The sequence below is a fragment of the Schistosoma mansoni genome, chromosome 5, assembly GCF_000237925.1.
Source record: "Schistosoma mansoni strain Puerto Rico chromosome 5, complete genome".
NCBI classification, from domain to species: domain Eukaryota; kingdom Metazoa; phylum Platyhelminthes; class Trematoda; order Strigeidida; family Schistosomatidae; genus Schistosoma; species Schistosoma mansoni.
In genome coordinates, this window is record NC_031499.1 from 7,048,882 (window position 1) to 7,070,195 (window position 21,314).

The 21,314-nt window shown below is 36.9% G+C and overlaps 1 non-coding gene across 1 annotated transcript; it reads right to left on the minus strand.

Annotated features, from left to right (window-relative positions):
• Positions 1 to 11,050: 11,050 nt before the first annotated feature.
• On the minus strand, positions 11,051 to 11,117 carry Smp_tRNA_00415_Pseudo_TTG.1.1. Its single transcript has one exon. It is a non-coding gene (tRNA).
• Between the last annotated feature and the right edge of the window lie 10,197 nt (positions 11,118 to 21,314).

Sequence of the window (21,314 nt, forward strand, 5' to 3'; positions counted from 1 at the left end):
TATTACAAATATATCAATAATTACACAATCATTTCAAGCTTACACATGTATGATTGAACCATAATGGCATATTCTTCAATTCTGGATTCTCGGTAGCCACAGTATGATCAACAATGAGTACAATGAAATACATCACAAGTATCGTCTATTGTTTTCAAATGAATAAAAAACATATGAACAACAAGGAATTGAATCACTTACCCAAGCATAAGTAAATGAAAGTACATAGAAATAGCTGTGTACCGTATATTGTTTACACATTAGGAGTAATGTAGAATTGACGAAATAGACTTGTATCATGGTCTATATTGTGAATAAGATGGAAGTGGATGGGGAGGGGTAGGGGAGAAAAGTAACAAATATTATGTAAGATAAACTTACCATTGTAATAAATGTGATATATTTGAATAGTACCAACAAATTCATAATGTTGAATGATTGACCTGGATAGATGTATTTATAGCCAACAACTGTGATGGTTATGAATATTCCCAATACAATAATATGATAGATGGCACCAATGATCCTTCTTAGATCAGTTTTCTGTAGCATTTTTGATGGAGAATAGCAAGATGCTAGTTGATTCACTTTAAATATGTACTCTGCTATAATTCAGTATATATATATATACCTAAATGCTAAGAAACTATCATTCATACTTTTGAATGTACTATAATATTTAAGTCAGAGGTACATATTTTACACATCATAGTTGACCTTTAATTAAAGGGTACACAATGATGTACTCACATTTTTTCAGCGGTTTCTATTCTAAGTAGTTTATTGATATGCATAATGCTATAAGTAGCTCACCTTACTTGGTAAACCGTCCTATGTTTCATTGGTAGTAACAGGCGTAAGTAAATAAATAAGTTACTTGATAAACAGAACGAAAGTCAAAGACATAATGACAGAATAAGCTATTCTAATCCGTTGTCTACGACCCTACTAATGAGATCAAGAAGTCTTGATGAAGCATGGGGGTATGCATTCTATAAGCACTCAGAAAATACGAAGTCATTAGGCATACAAATCAAACTTATTTATACAATGATAGAAACGCCCTCGGGAGATCTACAAAATAGTATACTAAAAATATCCGTAAGCCAATGACAGTCAAGGAATTCCGAGCGGGATATGTAAATTGTAGGTCGATTAAGCATCTGTTGGCGCGAAAACATGAAATTCAAATTTTCAGAATTAAATTACAAAATTTGGACCATTTCCAATTGAGTTACGGGGGATCGAACGTCTTCAACGTTTATAAATTTGTAATGAAAATCAGAATAATTTTTTTTAATTATTTTGTAACTTCTCATATTATCACACTTATCAAGGTTTGGTGTTTTGAGTTTAATCAACCGTTTTAAATCATTTGTGATGTCTAAGTCACCAGTCATTATTAATACTTATTACTATTATTGTAAGCAAAGATGGATAGTGGCTAGCAATGGAATCCAGTTTGACGCCCGTTTCGTCCTATTTGGGACTCGTCAGCTGGATGTACCAGCATCTCAGAGTTGATGTTTACTGTGAGACTCTAACTCAGTACATTTCTTTCGAATCCCAGAGTGAACATCAACTATGAGATGCAGGTACATCCAGCTGACGAGTCCCAAATAAAACGAAACGCGTGTCAAACTGGATTACACTACTAGCCACTATCCATCTTTGCTTATAATGCTTGTGAATTAAAGCTAATATCGAGGCAATGCGTACAGTACGCACATATGCCAATTAGAAATTGACCAGTTGCAGTCCTAACACATCGTTGGGAAGATTTAAACAAGTAATAGTAAGTGAATGATTATAATTGTTAGAAGAGGGTTTTGCGGAGATTTTAGTAATTGCATATAGTTGAAATCATGAGTCGATTGAAGCTACACCATTATGGAAAACCTGGAAGCACTGCACGGCCGTTTTGTCTTATTTTGGGACTCTTTGGAAGTGCGCATCCACGATCCCGCATTCGCAAGATTCGAACGCAGGACCTACCAGTCTCAACTAAGAAAATTCTCTATTAAAATTTTCCAAAACAAAAATACACATTTTTATTATCATTTCAAAAGAATTTTCATTATTATTCATTTAAATCATTCATGATGCTAAGTTATATTATAAAAGGTTCCCAAATGCCCTGATACGGTTGACAGTGGGTAGGGGCCACCTTCCCTCTCTAAATGCTCTCACATGCCCACGCGTATACAACATCTGTCAGGGAAGTCCTACTCACTGACTTCTCGTGGCATTACTGTTGTTTACGAAATTGAGAGGACGAAAAGCGAACATCCGGCTCTTTAACCAGGTTGGTGGACACGGAGGATCCACCTAGGGGAGTTGGAAAACCCTGATTCCAAACCAATGGTGCACATGGGCTCCAGTATCCTGAGGGAACAAACGGCGTATGAATCAATCGTTGGTCACTGGCCACCATGGAACTGTATCTCCTCACGTTGCTCCACTGTCTTGTGGATCAGACCTTCAGGTCAAAGGGTCCGGGCGTGTCCGCCTAAGAAAACCACCTACTTCAGTTTGGGCACCCGGGCAGTATCACAGCCCTCACACAAATGAAATGAGATTTGTGTGGCGCATAGATATCTGGTGCTTTCTTGTACCATTATTTATGTGTTTAAATAAATAAATAAATATTATAAAAGAACATTCCATCTTAATTGTAGGTTAGATTCTTTATGGAATCAGGTTAATTAGGTGTACAATTGAAAAAAACTAAAATGTTTTAAACAAATATTTCATATCAAATTAGTGGGTGTTTAGCAAGATGTTTGCATAAATTCATCAGAGATAGAATCTATAAAGTTGAGATACTACAATGAATGATTGATGATTGGATCAATGGATTGGATTACAAAAGTACCTATATGAATATTAACACTGGGTTATAGATACATCGAATTGATAAGCCTCGAATAGGATGAAGTGCTTGACCTGGACTCTATTACTAGCCACTGTTTAATTTTATCTAAAAATCTTAACGAGATTACTTTACAGATTAATAAAGACTGTTTTTACTTTGAAACTACTTACTTACTTACGCCTGTTACTCCCAAGGGAGCATAGACCTCTGACCAGCATTCTCCAACCCACTCTGTCCTGGGCCTTCCTCTCTCGTTCTATCCGATTTTTGTTCATTCTTCTCATGTCTGTCTCCATTTCTCGATGTAATCTGTTCTTTGGTCTTCCTCTTTTCCTATGGCCTTCAGGACTCCATGTGAGGGTTTACCTTGTGATGCAATTGAGTGCTTTCCTCAATGTGTGTCCTATCCACTTCCAGCGCTTCTTCCTGTACTTTGAAACTAACTGTTCATTTTTATTATTATTCTAGATTTATAATAGTAAACATTCTATACATCAAAATAACACTTCTCATAATCTGAGCTATTGAAATCACAGAAATTCCAACGTTTAGTCAGCAACCTCATGTAGTCTTCATCAAGGAAATATTCAAGAATCAAAACATTGTTGAATGACTACTGAAGCTTTAAGGTTAGTAAGCGGATTCGACTCTTAAGTGTGCAGTCGCTCATGCACACTGTTATGAAGTCTCATGTCAGGATGAAACGATCGTTCACTGATTCTAAATTCTGAACGGTAGTTTAGATCATATCAATTCGTGGTTTAATATATATCAAAATCATAATAACTTAAAAAATATGCAAAGTCTAGTAAACAAATCATGTTCAGATGTTGATTCATTTACATTAAGTATTATGTAAGTATGATGTGAAAGAACTCTGTCTGTAGTTTTGCTAGAGCTACTGACGGTCCCAACCTCTCACAATTAAGGATGGTTAGGAATGGATTCCGAAACTTAATCAAGTATGAATTAACCATGCTAAAATACGCCAAACAGTTTTAACAAATTAAACAATTTAAACTCAGCCTTCTCAGTTGAAAGAAGAAATATGACGCCTTAGAATGAAAACTAAAATTCTTCGGAATTAAAGAGCCCAATAACCCTTCTAACAAACAGAGCGACAACTAATATAGGTACACAGAATGTCCGGACAATATGTGGAAACCGGGAAGACCAATCAAATAGCTACGTAAGTGAGGAGATACCAATTGGCAGTACTCGGAATCAATGAAACACATTGGACCCATTGTGGTACAATATTCCCACACAAAGCTACATGGATCTCACAGAATCACACCACGGAGAACCAGATTGATCGTATTCTCATCAGTGAAATATTCAGAAGCATAATGGAAGATGTGAGAACCCGGAGAGGAGCTGACGTAGCTTCAGATCACCACCTGGTCACAACCTGGTTGTGGCCAAGATGGAACTGAAGCTAAATAAACACTGGACAAGTGGACAAACAGCATGACAAATGTTCAATACAACCTCCACTTCCACATAATGACAAACTCAACCAATTCAAAATAACTCTCAACAACAAGTTTCAAGCATGACAGGATCTAGTCAACCAGGAAGAAAATACTGAGGAGAACAACTGGAGAGGGATGGAAGAAGCACTAACTTCGACGTGTCAGGATGTTCTTGGAATTCAAAAGCATCATTACAATAAGGAATGGATCTCTATGGAAACCGTGTTGGATATTGAAGAATTGAAGAGGAAGAAGAAGACAGCAATTAACGAAAACCAAGAAAGAATAGAGGGAGTCAAGGCACACTGAAGCAAAGAAGCAAGTGAAGAGGAGCATTAGAGTCGACCATCAGAAATACGAGTAAGAGCAATCAACGACGGAGGAAAAGGCTGCAAGTCAAAGAAATATGAGACAGCTATATGATAGAACGAATAAACTAGTAGGGAAACATAGTAAACGTGAGAGATCAGTCAAGGACAAGGAAGGCAACATAATGTATCTAATAAACAATAAGTTGTGGTTGGTGGAAACTTTTTCCACACTATGGATGTTCATGTATCTACGACGTGATTATTAATTGTAATTATATTATCTTACATTTCCTGGATGACAGACTAATTCACAAGCAAACAGTAGTATATTTAATTAACCAGTTGACGACATTTAGCACATTAATTAAAGATATGAATGAATAAATATCGTTCACTACTCTGACAGATAATTGTTATCCGATTGAGTAACTGTTGAAAATATTCAAGAAACAAAATTGCTACTTATAAGTAGAATAGTTATAAAATGTTAAATAAATGTCAGAAGGGGTTTTGTGGAGATTTAGTATTTTCCTAGCTCAAAACGTCAGTCATTTGAAGCTAGACCACGAGACTGGTAGGTCCTGGGTTCGAATCTCGTGAGGCGAGGTCATGGATGAGCACTGCCATTAAGGAGTTTCACAATAGGACGAAACGACCGTCCAGTGCTTCCAGGTTTTCCATGGTGGTCTAGTGTCAATCGACTCACGCCCTCAACTACGAAAAATACTTAATTTCCACAAAATCCCCTTCTGATAATAATAATAATAATCAAATGCTCACTAGTGACTGACTTCAAGAGGTAAGTCCTAAAGTTCTACTGATAAGCAGTGACCAGTGGAGTTCAATCACGTTTGCTGTGAGATAGGAACTCACTGATGACAATTGGTGAACGGTTGCTCAATTTCGTGGATTGGTTTGAGTTAGACATAAACACTTTCGAATGCCGGTTCAGTGGTCTATCGGTTAAGTGCTCTGTACTGGTAGGTCTTGAGTTCGAACCTTGAGAGACCGGATCGTGGATGCGCACTGCTGAGGAGTTCCATAATAGGACGAAACGGCCGTCAAGCAGTGCTTCCAGGTTTTCCCTGGTGGTCTAGCTTCAATCGACTCACACTTTCAACTATTAAAATAAATGTTAATTTACAGAGATTGGATCACTGAATGAACTGTGTAACGCATTGTTATATCCTAGCGAAGACATAAGTACGGGTAACTCCCAGGACCTATTAATAGACTATTATTCTATATATATTCTTATCGTCTAACTATTGAGTAATTAGATTGTGTATATCTGTATATTCATCTTAATTTAAGCTTTATTCGATCTATGGATTATATTATACGAATACTGTTTCCTACATTATATCAATTTACTGATTATGTATTCCCACGTTCACAGCTACATTTGGCTTGATCTTGTACACATGTTCTTTTTTATTTTACGGTGTGATGCGGTCTGTCTGTTTGGTAATATAAACCGATTCGTATAGCAGAAGCTGTAACTGGTGTTCTGAAATCAATTGGATAGGCTAGGCGGACAAGGGACCAATAAGGGCGCAAGACTGCTCGTGCCGGTTGAAGTTATTGATTAGCATAGTGCTAAGATTAAGAAAATTCGTATTCCGATTGGCGGATAATTCACGTGATAAAAAGCCGGATATAAAATCATAACGAATTGGCATACGTGCCTTCTTATTTTATAAAGTCGTAACAGCCATCATTAAAAACTGAGAATCACCAAACAATAGGCTCGTTCTACTCCGACATTGTTAAACCCCCAACATCTGAAATATCAACATTAGTCTGTTCATCATTTCCTATTTGACTTTACTTATATTCAATGACTTGTTAAAAATTGATTATTTGTCAACCAAATATGCATCAGAATAATGTACACCGTTCAAAATAAACCAAGTTTCACAAAGTACCAGTTATGGTGTAGACCAAACAATTAAACTGCGAAGAAATACTTCAGCATGTAATGGCAGGAAATACAACGATCAACTTGAAGAAATGTGAGAGTTTTGGCAGCTGTAAAGAATATTTAACTAATATTCAGATATGGTAAGCAAAGATTGGTAGTGGCTAGCAGTAGAATCAAGTTTGGTGCGCGTTTCGTCCTATATACCTACATCTCAGACTCGTTGATTTTCACTCTGAGACTTGAACCTATTAGCTTTCGCTTCAAACGCCATCGCGTTATCCACTCGGCCACTGAGTCTTGATAGCGAAAGGTACTGGGTTCGAGTCCCAGAGTGAACATCAAATCTGAGATTCAGGTACATTCAGATGATGAGTCCCAAATAGGATGAAACGAGCATCCTAGATTTCACTACTGGTCACCATCCATCATTGCTTATGAAGCTTGTGAATTAAGGCATTATCGAGGCAATACGCACAGTATGCACATATGCCAATAAGAGACCGACCAGTTGCAGTCCAAAAACATCAATGGAAAGATTCAAACAAGCAATATTAAGTTGAATTTAATATTCAGATATATTGGTTGTTTGAATCTTCCCAGTGTCCTTTAGGACTGCAGTTGATAAACCTCCTTTTGGTGTATGTGCATACTGTACGGATTGCCTTGATATCACTATCAAGCCACAAGCATTTAAATCAGAATTGGATAGTTGCTAGCGGTAGAATCATGGACACAGGTTTCGTCCTATTTGGGACTTGTTACCTGGACATACCTATATCTCTCAGTTATAGCCCACTCTCGGACTCAAATCGGGCATCGTATGCTTCAAACGTCATATCATTAACCACTTAGCTACTGAGCTATGAATTTAAATTAAAATTCGCCTTAATGTGCAAGTTATTGGTTGTCCATATTCTACAACTAAGTGGATAATGACTTGATATTTGAAAGTAACGGTACTAGGTTTGAGTCCTCAAGTGAACAGTAACTTTAGGATGCAAATATTTCTAGCTAACAGATAAAAATAGTGTCCTTGATTCCATTATTGATTTCAATTAACAAATATTTTGATTATTAGTGTGTATACGAAATGATAATGAAAATCCAACTTTCTTATCATTTAGTTTTTTGTCTGAATGACATTGCACAGGACATGGTTGGATGAAGAAAACCCTATGTTCCTCCATGAGGGGTAACAGACATAAGTGAATGAGTGAATGACATACTGATCTGATATAGTATAATATAACATTGCTGGTCACTATTTCTTAATAGTACTCCATTATTTCTAACCAGAAGTTAGTCATTGATAAGCACATGAGTATTATTAGTAATGAATGATTTGGACTTTTGAGGAGTCCCACATTAGAACGAAAGAATCAATCGTAAAATTTGATAATATATCTGTTTAATAGAATCAACCGTACCTGTATAAATGATAATCAGTCAGTCAATCACAACGTAGAACTTCGTACGTACGAGCATCAGTTCCAGTTGCCATACCACATAAGCACAGAGATGCAGTTGTCGATTCAAATCCCATAGTGGTAGAAGTAGTAAGAGTATAATGATTAATGTGAAAGATTAGGGTCTGAAGATGTTATTGAAGTAGCATAATCCAATGAAATAAATTTGAAAAGAGAAAAAAGAAAGGGACATGAAGAATTCAGAAGATTAGAATTTGGCAGAACACAAACAGTGGATGCACCTTCACCATTGCAAACGACTTTCAGCCATGTCACTCAAGGTCTCTAACCATCGATTGCTATCATCTCATGAATCCCGACCAGGTAGTCTACACCTACCAACATGACTTAGTCCACTTGTCAGTGACTTCATGGATTTGTGCCCCGTTTTGATCTGGCCGCCTCTAGCGTTCGTCCAACCTACTCCTACATTATAAAACATCGCACTGACGATATGGTTAAGTTGTTCAACGAAATATTGATGTAGAATATACATTCCTCAAAGTTTAGAAACCGATGAGAGGAAAACGTATCTTTGAACTAACTATGCTTTTAGCACTTGAAAAGATTATCTATACAACCGTAATATTCATAATTGAATCAAGCAGTCTTGTTTTGAAATGAAAACTTTAACTAATTATCAATAGTACATACTGTGATGATGAACTCACCATTATAAAAAAGGCAACGCCAGTGCGTCATAAAAAAAGCGTAAACAGTATTTGAACGGTAACTACACATTAATCTGTGTTTGTTAGTTTACATGCGTTTACGGTGAGACATATATCAGGGCCCCCAAATGCCCTGGTATGGCTGAGAGTGAGGAGAGTCCGCTCTCCCTCTCCAAATGCTCTCACATGGCTACCGCGCATATAACCTCTGTCAGGGAAGTCATACTCACTACCTTCTCGTAGCACCGGTGTTGTATACGAAATTCAGAGGACGAAAAACGAATGTCCGGTGCTTTAACCAGGTTGGTGGACACAGAAAGTCTACCTAGGGGAGTTGGAATATACGAATACGAATATAAATAGTTTAGTTAGTTAACAACTATACAAATAAAAATATACACATAGTATTGGTTCATAAATAGTCTTCAAAAGTTACCATTCATAATTCTCTTCAGGGTATAGCAGAAACGAAAATTTCGTTGAATATTAATGAATACTACACTACTCATTATTGTAAGTCAATATTCCTCGTTATTTATATGATCACAATAAAATTAAATTAATTAGACGGTTTGGACTTTACAGATGACCTAGTCCTCCTATCTCATATACATGAACAAATGCAGACGAAGACAACTAATGTAGCAGTAGCAATAGGCCTCAACATACACAAACGAAAAAGAAAGATTCTCAAATACAACATGGAGAACACCAACCCCATCACACAAGGTGGAGAAACCCTGGAAGATGTAAAAACATTCACGGACCTGGGAAGCATCGTTGATAAACAAGGAAGATCGTATGCAGACGTGAATGCGAGGATTGGCAAAGAAAGGAACGTAGTTCTACAATTGAAAAACATATGAAACTCGAAACAACTGTCAACTACTTTCCAAGTGAGAGTCTTCAATACGAACATCGGGACAGTCCTACTGTATGGAGCTGAAACGTGGAGAACTGCTACAACCGTCATCAAGAAGGTATAAGTAATTATAAACAGTTGTCTACACAAAATACTCAACATTCACTGATCGGATACTATCAGCAACAGCGTTTTATGGGAAAAGACAAACCAACTTCCAGCTGAAGTGGAAATTACGGAAAGATGTTGGAAGTGGATAAGACATAGATTAAGAAAATCAAGAAACTGCATCACAAGGCAATTCCTAACTTGGAATCCTGAAGTGAAACGGAAAAGAGGAAGGCCAAAGAACACATTACGTCGGGAAATAGAATAATATATGAAAAGGATGAATGTTAACTAGAAGGAACTTGAAAGGATTGCCCAGGGCAGAGTTGGATGGAGAATGCTGATAGTTGGCCTATGCTCCTCCACGAGGGTTAACAGACGTAAGTAAGTAGTAAGTAGTAAAATTACTTATCAACCTTATGAAATCATATTGAAACATACAATAACTAAATGTATAATTATATCTTATACATACATAACAATTTCATTACAATCAAATTAGATTATCAACACTTTGATATAACTAAACGGAATGCCATTTATAATAATAATAATAATAATAGGGTCAACAATGTATGACGATTGTCTATACCCAAATGTCAGTAATCTACTGATTGTACTAAAATCAATATTGTCTATATCATACTATAAAATAGATAAGGAGTCCAAAAGTTAAAATGGTACCCATCGATTGAACAAACAAACGACGACAACGACAACAACAGTAGTTTGTCTTGTTCATATGTCTCTTTCCTTTCTTTCTTTCTTTTCATTAAAATTGATATTCACTATAATGAATGTTAATTAGTCAATGTTAAAACTATTCATACCTATCTACCTATCTATCTATCTCTCGCTGTCTCTCTGTATATATATATATATATATACCCTCTGAGTAGATCACCATAAAGCCAGAATTCACTTATTCCTTGAATACTTTCCATTTCAAAATGAAACCTATTCAAACATTTTGGTTTACTATAACTATTATCTATCGTATATTAAGTTTCATTAATATACTATTAGCTATGATTATTGGTTATTATTATTTATATCCAAATCAATCATTTCAATTGATGCATTTTATAATCTTATTGAAATATATCCATTTCATTATAATGGTATGTTAATTGTTCATTTAGTATTGTTTAGGTTGAATCTTTCTATTGATGTTTTTTGACTGTAACTGGTTAGTCTCTAACTGGCCATACTGTACGTATTGCCTCGATATAGCCTTAATTTACAAGCATTATAAGCAAAGATGGATAGTGGCTAGCAGTAGAATCCAGTTTGACGCACGTTTCGTCCTATTTGGGACTCGTCAGCTGGATATACCTACATCTCAGACTCGTTGATGTTCACTCTGGGACTCGAACCCGGTACCTTTTGCTTCAAACGCCATCGCGTTATCCACTCAGCTACTGAGTCCTGATAGCCACTTACTTGTGCAATGGGGTGAAGTTTAAATTCACTTGGTATTGTTTGTTTGAATCTTCCCATCGATGTTTAGAACTGCAACTGATCAATCTCTAATTAGCATATGTGCATACTGTGTGTATTGCTTCGATATTAGCCCTAATTCATAAGTATTATAAGCAAAGATGAATAGTGGCTAGCAATAAAATCCAGTTTGACGCGTGTTTCGTTTTATTTGGGACTGGTCAACTGGATGTAACTACATCTCAGACTCGTTGATGTTCACTCTGGGACTCGAACTCGGTACCTTTTGCTTCAAACGCCAGCACGTTATCTACTCGGTCACTGTTTACTATTTCATTGTAGTTTTATTAATGTATCCCCTCCCCCCCCATTTTTTAAAAAAAATATTTTTTTTCAATTCCATTTTTCAGTGTTTATTTCAATTATACATGATTATAGCAACAATAATTCAATGGTATAAACACTATACAATACATAGTTGTATGTATACATTTATGGCTACTTATATATTGGTAAGTATTATATATCATCCTCTTTACTTAAACTAAACAAACATTCAATTAGACATCATTTCATATTTATTGGTTGGTGTATTTCCTTGATTCAAATGCAATAACCAAGAATCCTGAATTGAATAAATTACCATTATATTATATGCATTTAATTGTAAGTTCATTATAATTTGTAAACTTGAATGTATATGCTTTCATTCCTTTCATTTATAAGCATCTATAAATGATTTATAATCAATTAATCACTGGGTAGTAACCAAATGGTATGTATATCAAATCCTTCTTATCATTGATTAAATGACCTATCATATGATCAATAGTTTAAGTGACTGAACATTGCGTACTTTATTGAGATGTGAGATGATAGTTGGAAATAGTTGATAGGAAACGTTACATGATTCAGGTTTCGTACTATTTAGCATATATTCATAGTTAAAAGTGAGTCAATTGAAGCTAAACCACCATGGAAAACCTGGAAGCACTGCTTGACGGTCTTTTCGTCCTATTATGGGACTCCTCTTTGGCAGTGCTCATCCACGATCCAGCACTTGAGAGATATGTCTGACAGTCGTGTTTGTAATATTAAGCAAACTTATTTATTTATTTAAAAACATAAATAATGGTACAAGGAAGCACCAGATATATATGTGCCACACAAATTTCATTTGATTTGTGTGAGGGCTATGATACTGTCCGGGTGCCTAAACCGAAGCAGGTGGTTTTCTTAGGGGGCCAAACCTAGAGCCATTGACCTAAAGATCTGATCCACAAGTCAGTGGAGCATCGTGAGGAGATGCATTCCCATGATAGCCGGTGACAAACAATTGGTTCATACGCCATTTGTTCCTTCAGGATACTGGAGCCCATGTGCACCATTGGTGTGGAATTAGGGTTTTTCAACTCCCCTAGGTAGACTTTCCGTGTCCACCAACCTGGTTACAGCGTCGGACATTCGCTTTTCATCCTCTCACTTTCGTAAACAACAGCGGTGCCACGAGAAGGCAGTGAGTAGGACGTCCTTGACAGAGGTTATATACGTGTGGTCATGTGAGAGCATTTGGAGAGGGAGAGCGGACTCTCCCCACTATCGCCGTACCAAGGCATTTGGGGGGTATTGCGGAAACGAATGCTTCTTGGAAGATTCGATCGATCAATAGTCAATACGTCAAAGTCTCTAATCCCGATTTAGATAGTTCAATGTTAACGTCTATGACCATGTAGCTTAGTGTCATGACATCGAATCTGCTCCCTGGCAGATAATATCTAGTCGATGAGTGATCAATAGTACAGAACCTGGATCGTGCTCGGTTTTCAATTGCCTACAAAGGATTCAACTTGTCAGATGAAAACTATGAATAAAATCATTCAATTTACTAGTGAGTACTGTTTCCAAATGTATATACTTACATATATAATTTACAAAACTATTATCGATTTTAGTCACTCATCATCCTGCAAACTATTCTTAGATGTTTTGTTGTCACACACATAAAGCGCAAAAAATCTGAAAATCAATATTTCATGGTGATTGGCATTTGTCAGTAAGGAATATCTGCAATGTTAAGGAAACTGGAATTTCTTGTTGTATTTGAAACGATGTAAATTGACATCGTCCCCAAATGCCCTGGTACGGCCGACAGTGGGGAGAGTCCGCTCTCTCTCTCCAAATGCTCTCATATGGCCACGCGTATATGACCTCTGGCAGGGAAATCCCACCCACTGCCTTCTCATGGCGAGGGCGTTGTTAAAAAAATTGAGAGGACGAAAAGCGAATATCCGTCACTTTAACCGGGTTGGTGGACACGGAAAGTCCACCTAGGGAAGTTGGAAAACTCTCGTTCCAAACCAACAGTGCACATAAGCTCCAGTATCCTGAAGGAACAAATGGCGTATGAACCAATTGTTTGTCACCGGCTATCATGGGAATGCATCTCCTCACGATGCTCCACTGCCTTATGGATCAGACCTTTAGGTCAAAGGCTCGGGGTGTGGCCCTATAAGTAAACCACCTTCTTCAGTTTGGGCACCTGGGTAGTATCACAGCCCTCACACAAATCAAATGAGATTTATGTGGCGCATATATATCTGGTGCTTCTTTGTACCAATATTTATGTGTTTAAATAAATAAAAACATTGACATCACAGATTAGAACGTCATTGATGAATTATCCAGGACGTAACTGACCTCCTGTAGGACTTTGTTCTTTAAAATGCTCAGTCACTGAGTGTTAACCAATCAATTGTGTCTAGTCCTTTAATTATTGAGTGAATTATACAGATCAAGTTGAAAGATGGTCACCTGACTGAGTAACACATTGTCACATCCATCATGATTTGATTTGTTCTGGTGATCAATGTTTCATAGATCAATATTCAGTCGATACTACATTGATTAAAGATATTTTCTACATACCTTCATAACTTGATACAATGGAAGCATTGGATGATATAGTCATGTGATGCACATTAACCTACATTTGTACAATATTCAACCTATGACTGAGAATCAGATTACAAAAACAGAACTATTTAGTATAGGTAAAGTGTAAGTAATACACACACACACACTATGAAACTCAGAATAAAATCATCAACAATGTTAAAATCTTTCAATTCAATTAATATAAAAAAAGACCTTTATTCAAACGAATACTTTGATGATAAGCTTGAACTGTAGTCCATTCTGAGTTCTGGATAATGTTGACATTCTTCTCGGGAACTCCATAGTGTCGAAGAATTTTCCATAATCTTCTCCCTTTCACATTATCAAACGCCTTCCCATAGTTGATGAAGTTGATATATAGTGACAAGTTCCACTCAACTGATTGTTCGATAATGATCCGTAGTGTTTAAAATTAGTCTGTGCACAACCGATCCTTACAGAATCCAGCCTGTTGATCTTGAAGTTGAACGTCTACTGCATCTTTCATCCGGTTCAGCAACACTCTGTTGAGAACGTTTCCTGGTACTGACAGTAGTGTGATGTCTCTGTATTTCTCACATTTGCTCAGATCTCCTTTCTTTGGTATCTTGATGAGGTATCCTTCTCTCTAGTTCGTCGGCACTTGTTCTTCCTCCCAAATCTTCTTTAATAAAAGGTGAAGCATGTTTTCATTTACTGTTATATCTGATTTCAATGCATCAGCTGGCATATTGTCAGGTCCTACTGCTTTCCCATTCTTGATTTTTCTGATGGTCATACTAATTTCATACGTCGTTGGTGGAGTGACAGATATAGGAAGTTCTGTAGGTGCTGAGTTGATGTGCGTTGGATTCAACGGGGCTGGTCTATTCAACAGTTTCTCGAAGTATTCTACCTATCTATCTTTCTGCTCTGGAATCTTGATAATTATGTTGCCTTCCTTGTCCTCCATTGGTCTCTCTCGTTTACTATATTTCCCTACTAGTTTATTCGTTCTATCATATAGCTGTCTCATATTTCCTTCACTTGCAGCCTTTTCCTCCACTGTTTCTTGCTCATCCACGTATTTCTGCTGATCGACTCTAATGCTCCTCTTCACTTGCTTCTTTGCTTCAGTGTATTCAGCTTGTGCCTTAACTCCGTCTGTTCTTTCTCGGTTTCGTTAATTGCTGTCTTCTTCTTCCTCTTCAATTCTTCAATATCCAACACGGTTTCCATAGAGATCCATTCCTTATTGTAATGATGCTTTTGAATTCCAAGAACATCCTGACACGTCGAAGTTAGTGCTTCTTCCATCCCTCTCCAGTTGTTCTCCTCAGTATTTTCTTCCTGGTTGACTAGATCCTGTCATGCTTGAAACTTGTTGTTGAGAGTTATTTTGAATTGGTTGAGTTTGTCATTATGTGGAAGTGGAGGTTGTATTGAACATTTGTCATGCTGTTTGTCCACTTGTCCAGTGTTTATTTAGCTTCAGTTCCATCTTGGCCATAACCAGGTTGTGACCAGGTGGTGACCAGGTGGTGATCTGAAGCTACGTCAGCTCCTCTCCGGGTTCTCACATCTTCCATTATGCTTCTGAATATTTCACTGATGAGAATACGATCAATCTGGTTCTCCGTGGTGTGATTCTGTGAGATTCATGTAGCTTTGTGTATGCATTTGTGTGTGAATATTTTGCCACCTATAATCAGTTTGTTGAATGCACATCGGTTTGCAAATCTCCACCCATTTCCGTTTCTCTCATCCAGTCCATGTCTTCCCATGATATCTTCATATCCAATGTTGTCCATTCCGAATTCGGCGTTTAGACCTCCCATCATGAGGTTATTTCCTGAGCACTTCGCCATGATTGAGTTCAGCCTCTCATAGAACTGATCTTTATTGTTGTCGTTAATATCATTGGTGGATGGATAACAGTGAATGACATTCATCGTGATTCCTTCCTTCTTCGTTTTGAGAAATGCTTTGGTGATTGTGGATCCATGAGATTCCCATCCTACAATTGCATTTCATGCGGCAGACAGACAGCATCAGAGCAACTTCCTGAGTGTGTTGAGTATTTTACTCTTCTTGACCGGAGTAGACAGCATCTCTCTCGTATCTAGCCGTTGCTGTTTACAATGAGTTCAATGTGTTTCACTGATTTCGAGTACTGCCAATTTTTATCTCCTCACTTACGTAGCTATTTGGTTGGTCTCACCGGTTTCCACATATTGTCCGGACATTCTGTGTACCTATATTAGTTGTCGCTCTGTTTGTTAGAAGGGTTATTGGCCTCTTTAATTCCGAAGAATTTTAGTTTTCATCCTAAGGCTTCACAATTCTTTCTTCAACTGAGATTGTAGAATTTGAATCGTTTAATTTGTTTAAACTCGTTCGCATATTTTATCAAATTTTTTTCTATGGAATGGAATTGCCGACCAAATTCCCAAACTTCCTCTTTTTCCCGGGCTTGGGACCGTCAGTATCTCTAGAAGAACTACAAGTGGAGTTAGTGTTACTTCCACACAAAGAAAAACATAATAATAACAGATTTTTACCACACCCATTAGTATAGACACTAATACATGAGAATGTATTATACTGACCGGAATGGTATTGTAGTTGGCAAGAACACAACTGAGGATAATAGGATATATTTAGACAGAACATTACAGAACATCTTAGTGAAATATGAGAACCATATAGTAAATACCTTATTGAAAAATATCGAACAATTCTGTCAACTTGACTTTTCGTACTGCAAAATTTCAATCAATCGTCTCAGACTTCTTCCTTCTCAAATTTCCATACCAACTGCTTTCTGTTTCCATTCTTTTCCCCTCAATCTTCTTGGGCATATGCTTCTAGACATTTATTTCCTGATTAGCGTTATATATTACTTATGTCGATTGAAGTAGCACATCACAGTATGTCATTATGTTGTATAAACTTAGTTATTTTGGACTACAATTGATCAATCTCTTGTTGGCAAATCTACATCCTATGTGGACTGCTTCGATAAGTCACAAGCTTTTTAAGAAGATACAAGTAAACAACAACAAGTGAATATAACTTCATCCCACTGCACAAGCCAGTGGCTATTAGGACTCAGTAGCTAAGTGGATAACGCAATGACGTTTGAAGCGAACGGTACTAGGTTCGAGTCCCAGGGTTAATATCAACGAGTCTGAGATGCAGGTAAATCCAGCTGACGACACCCAAATAGGACGAAACACACATCCTAGATTTCCCTGCTAACCATTATCTATCCTTGCTTATGATTGAAATGATTTATTATTAACAATTAATTTACATTTCTAATCCCATTTATTTATTTTTGAAAGAATTCCATGGGTCTAATCATGATAATTACTGATGCAGTATTATGGAAGCCAAAACGTATTCCTTTCATAATTTCATACATTCCTTGTTGTATATTTGTGACTATATACATTGTATAGTAAGTCCATTTTATTACATATATATGTTGTGTGTGTGGCTGTGTGGCATTGGAACAATGAACCAGAATCAAGTATACATCTTTTCCATAGTTGAAAGCGTGAGTCAATTGAAGCTAGACCACCAGGGAAAACCTGAAAGCACTGGATGGCCGTTTCGTTCTACGGTGGGACTCCTCAATGGCAGTGCTCATCCACAGCCTCGCCCCACGAGATTCGAACCCAGGACCTATCACTCTCGCGCCAGAGCACTTAACCGATAGACAACCGAGCCGGCATCCGAGGGTGTTTATATCTAACTCCAACCAATTCACGAAGTTGAGTAACCGTCCACTAATTGTCATCAGTGAGTTCCTGTCTCACGACAAACGTGGTTTGAAATCCACTGTTCACTGCTTCTCACCAAAACTCCAGGATTTACCGCTCGAAGTCAGTCACTAGTGCTTCCAGGTTTTCCCTAGTGGTCTAGCTTCAATTGATTCAAGCTTTCAACTATGAAAATACTAAATCTCCACAAAAACCTCTTCTGATAATAGATCTTTTTGATGTGTGGGCGAGAATGATAATGATTGGTTGTTTTGCTTAGTCAGCCTTGTAGATAGTCTGACAGATGTCAGATGAGTTATATATTCCTCTATCCTTATTATTATTGATTGATTGTTCCTTGTTGTTGGATTGTGTCGGGTTTTTGTGTTTAAATATATATTTATATTCTAGTCAGGCTAATCACGTATTCTTGATCAGAGTTGTGTGTTGAAGTCCTGTAGAACAGACACTGGGAGGGGATCTAATGTAGATATTCGTCAAAAGTAAATCAACATCCCATTGGTGTAAACAAGGAAAGCGGACCATTATAACAATTTTCAACCTGTTTTTAAAGTTGTACTTAGATAGTTTTTTCAGAAAGGGGTTTTGTGGGGATTTTAGTAATTTTATATAGTTGAAATTATGAGTCAATTGAAGCTAGACCATCAGGGAAAACCTGAAATCACTGGATGGCCATTTGTCCTATTGCGGGATCCTCAGCAATGAGCGCTCACGATCTTGCCTCGCGAGATTCGGACCCAGGACCTATCGGTCTCGCGCACGAGCACTTAACCGATAGACCACTGAGCCGGCCGGCAACCAACGGTGTTAATGTCTAGCTTCAACAAATTCAGTGCTTCCAGGTTTTCCATGGTGGTCTAGATTCAATTGACTCATGATTTCAACTATGTAGAAAAATGATTCTTTTTGTTCTATATTTTATTTTTGGAAGTATCAATTACATTCCGCTTGATAATATCACGATATTCCTTCTTATTACAAATCTATACTGTAGATGACAGATGGGTATAGTAAGAAATTGTTAATTATTCATTCGTATTAAACCAACTTTTCAAATATTCCTATTTCAATTAGTTATATCTCAGTAGTACATATAAACTCTAAGTTCAATAATTCAAATTTCTGTTAGGTTTCTGGTTCGAATCTCACGAGGCGGGATGGTGGATGAGCGCTGTTGAGGAGTCCTACAATGAGACGAAAGTGTCGTTCAGTGCCTCCAGATATTCCATGATGGTCTAGCTTCAATTGACTCATCAATTCAACTTTATAATTCAAATTTCGTCAGTCGATCACCTTATATCAGTTTTTATACTCTGATTCTCTATAAGTGGATTAGTTAAGTTTATGAATGTATATTCATAATAAAATAGTATAAACAAATACAATGACAGATTCAAGGTCAACAAGAACCAATCAACATCGAGGTATACAGGACAAGCTATATACCACATGTGGAGAAATTCAAACACTTCACTTCTCCCTGAAGTTTGTCATTCAGAAGAACGATGAAAGCTTCATCCAGCTCAGAGAACAAACCTCCATCACAGTATAAAAAAGACTTCACCATATTCATTTTAACATTTCTCTATATCTAATGTCCAATTTCTACAACTTCTACTCTATTACTTTTTTCTTCTTCTTTTTCTCTATCCCTAATATTAGCTTAGAGATTATAAATATTATAAACAACTATACTGAATTACTCGATTCTAATAGACAACCAATTACATGTCGTGTTATATATTATTCATTATTTTGGTTAATAATTACCATATTCAATGCTTCCAGTTGTGGAATAATTCGTTTACTCAACTTAAAAAAATGAACTTACAAATTCTTTATAGTTTTTTTGGAAAGGAAAGGAGGGGGAAGAGGAAATCATTCAACGAGTTGTCTAATTCTGTAAAGTTAATTATAAAATCAACTTTTATTTATTATTGTTTTTATTTATTTGAACATATAAATATTGGTACAAAGGGGGCACCGAATACATATGAGTCATACAAGTCACTTGATTTGTGTATGAGTTGTGATACTGCCCAGATGTCTAGATCAAAGCAAGTGGTATTCTTACGAGACCACACCCCGAGCCTTCGAATTAAAAGTCTGATCCATAAGGCTGTAGAGCAACATAAGAAGATGCAGTACCATGATAGCAAGTGACCAAAAACAGGTTCATACACTGTTTGTTCTGATAGCATACCCCAACCCATGTACACCATCGGTTTGAAATCAGGGTTTTCCAACTCCCCCAGGCAGACTATCCATGTCCATCAACCCGGTTAAAGCGTCCGACATTCGCTTTTCGTCATCTTGATTTCTCAGACATCTCTGTCGCGAGAAGACAGTGAGTAGTACTTCTGTGGGAGTGGCTATATACACGTGACCATGTGAGAGCATTTCGAGAAAGAGGGAGAGAGAGTGAAGTCTCCACACTCTTGACCATACGAGAGCATTTGGGGGCTATTTATTATTGTACAATGCTTGTATATTCCATTCTTGTTCAATAGATTGGTTATATACGTAACTATTAATTGATTCATATAGACTTTATTCTTTTTGCACAGAATTTTCATGCTGTTACCAATCGAATTTTGTACATTTGATAGAATGAGAAAGTTTTCTAGTCGAATAACTTTTCACAGTCGAATTCTTGAGTCTATCTAAGCTAGATCACTGTTGAAAAACTGGAAGAACTAGACGGACGTTTCATATTAGTATGGAACTCTTCAGCAATGCGCACTCGTGATCCCTCATGTAGGAATCTGACCAAGGACTCTAGATCTCGCGCGCAAATGTTTGATCTCTAGGCCACTGAGTCAGTATTCATTTAAATAAACAGTTTCACTTAGTTGGTATTGTTTCCTTGAATATTCCTATTGATGTGTAGCACTGCAATTGATCAGTCTCTTAACCTTCTGCTGCCAAGCATTTCATTTACGACTGATGATACATACTACTTATATCTGTCGACATTAGTAGCATAGACCACAGTGTCACCCTGTAAATTATTAAGTCAACAAACATGGAAATGAGTGAATTTCATTCTGATAATAATGACTAATAATCACATTACAGTGCAAACCAATAGGACGTAATATTGAGGGACAATGTATACTGATATAGGGTTGTAAATGGTGTCAGAAAAATTTTAAGACCTATGGTTTAATGTTGTGAAATAATGTCGATGTTTATTATAAAGAGTTCTAAAGCAAGGCTTTCTGATTTTCACAGATTCACCGTTTAGTATTACTTTGATGGTAGATATTCCGTTTATTTCCATGCTTGCATCTCTTATAACATTCCGCCATTTAACGAACTTGTTAACGGTTTTGTATTTACACTTACCAAAAATGAAAATTGAATCTGGTCACTTTTTTTTTTTAGAGTTTTTGATGGTTAAGAAAACGCGACTATAGTAAGATATATATTACTATCTAATATACAGTAATAATAAATTTTACAGCGTAAATACTGAAGT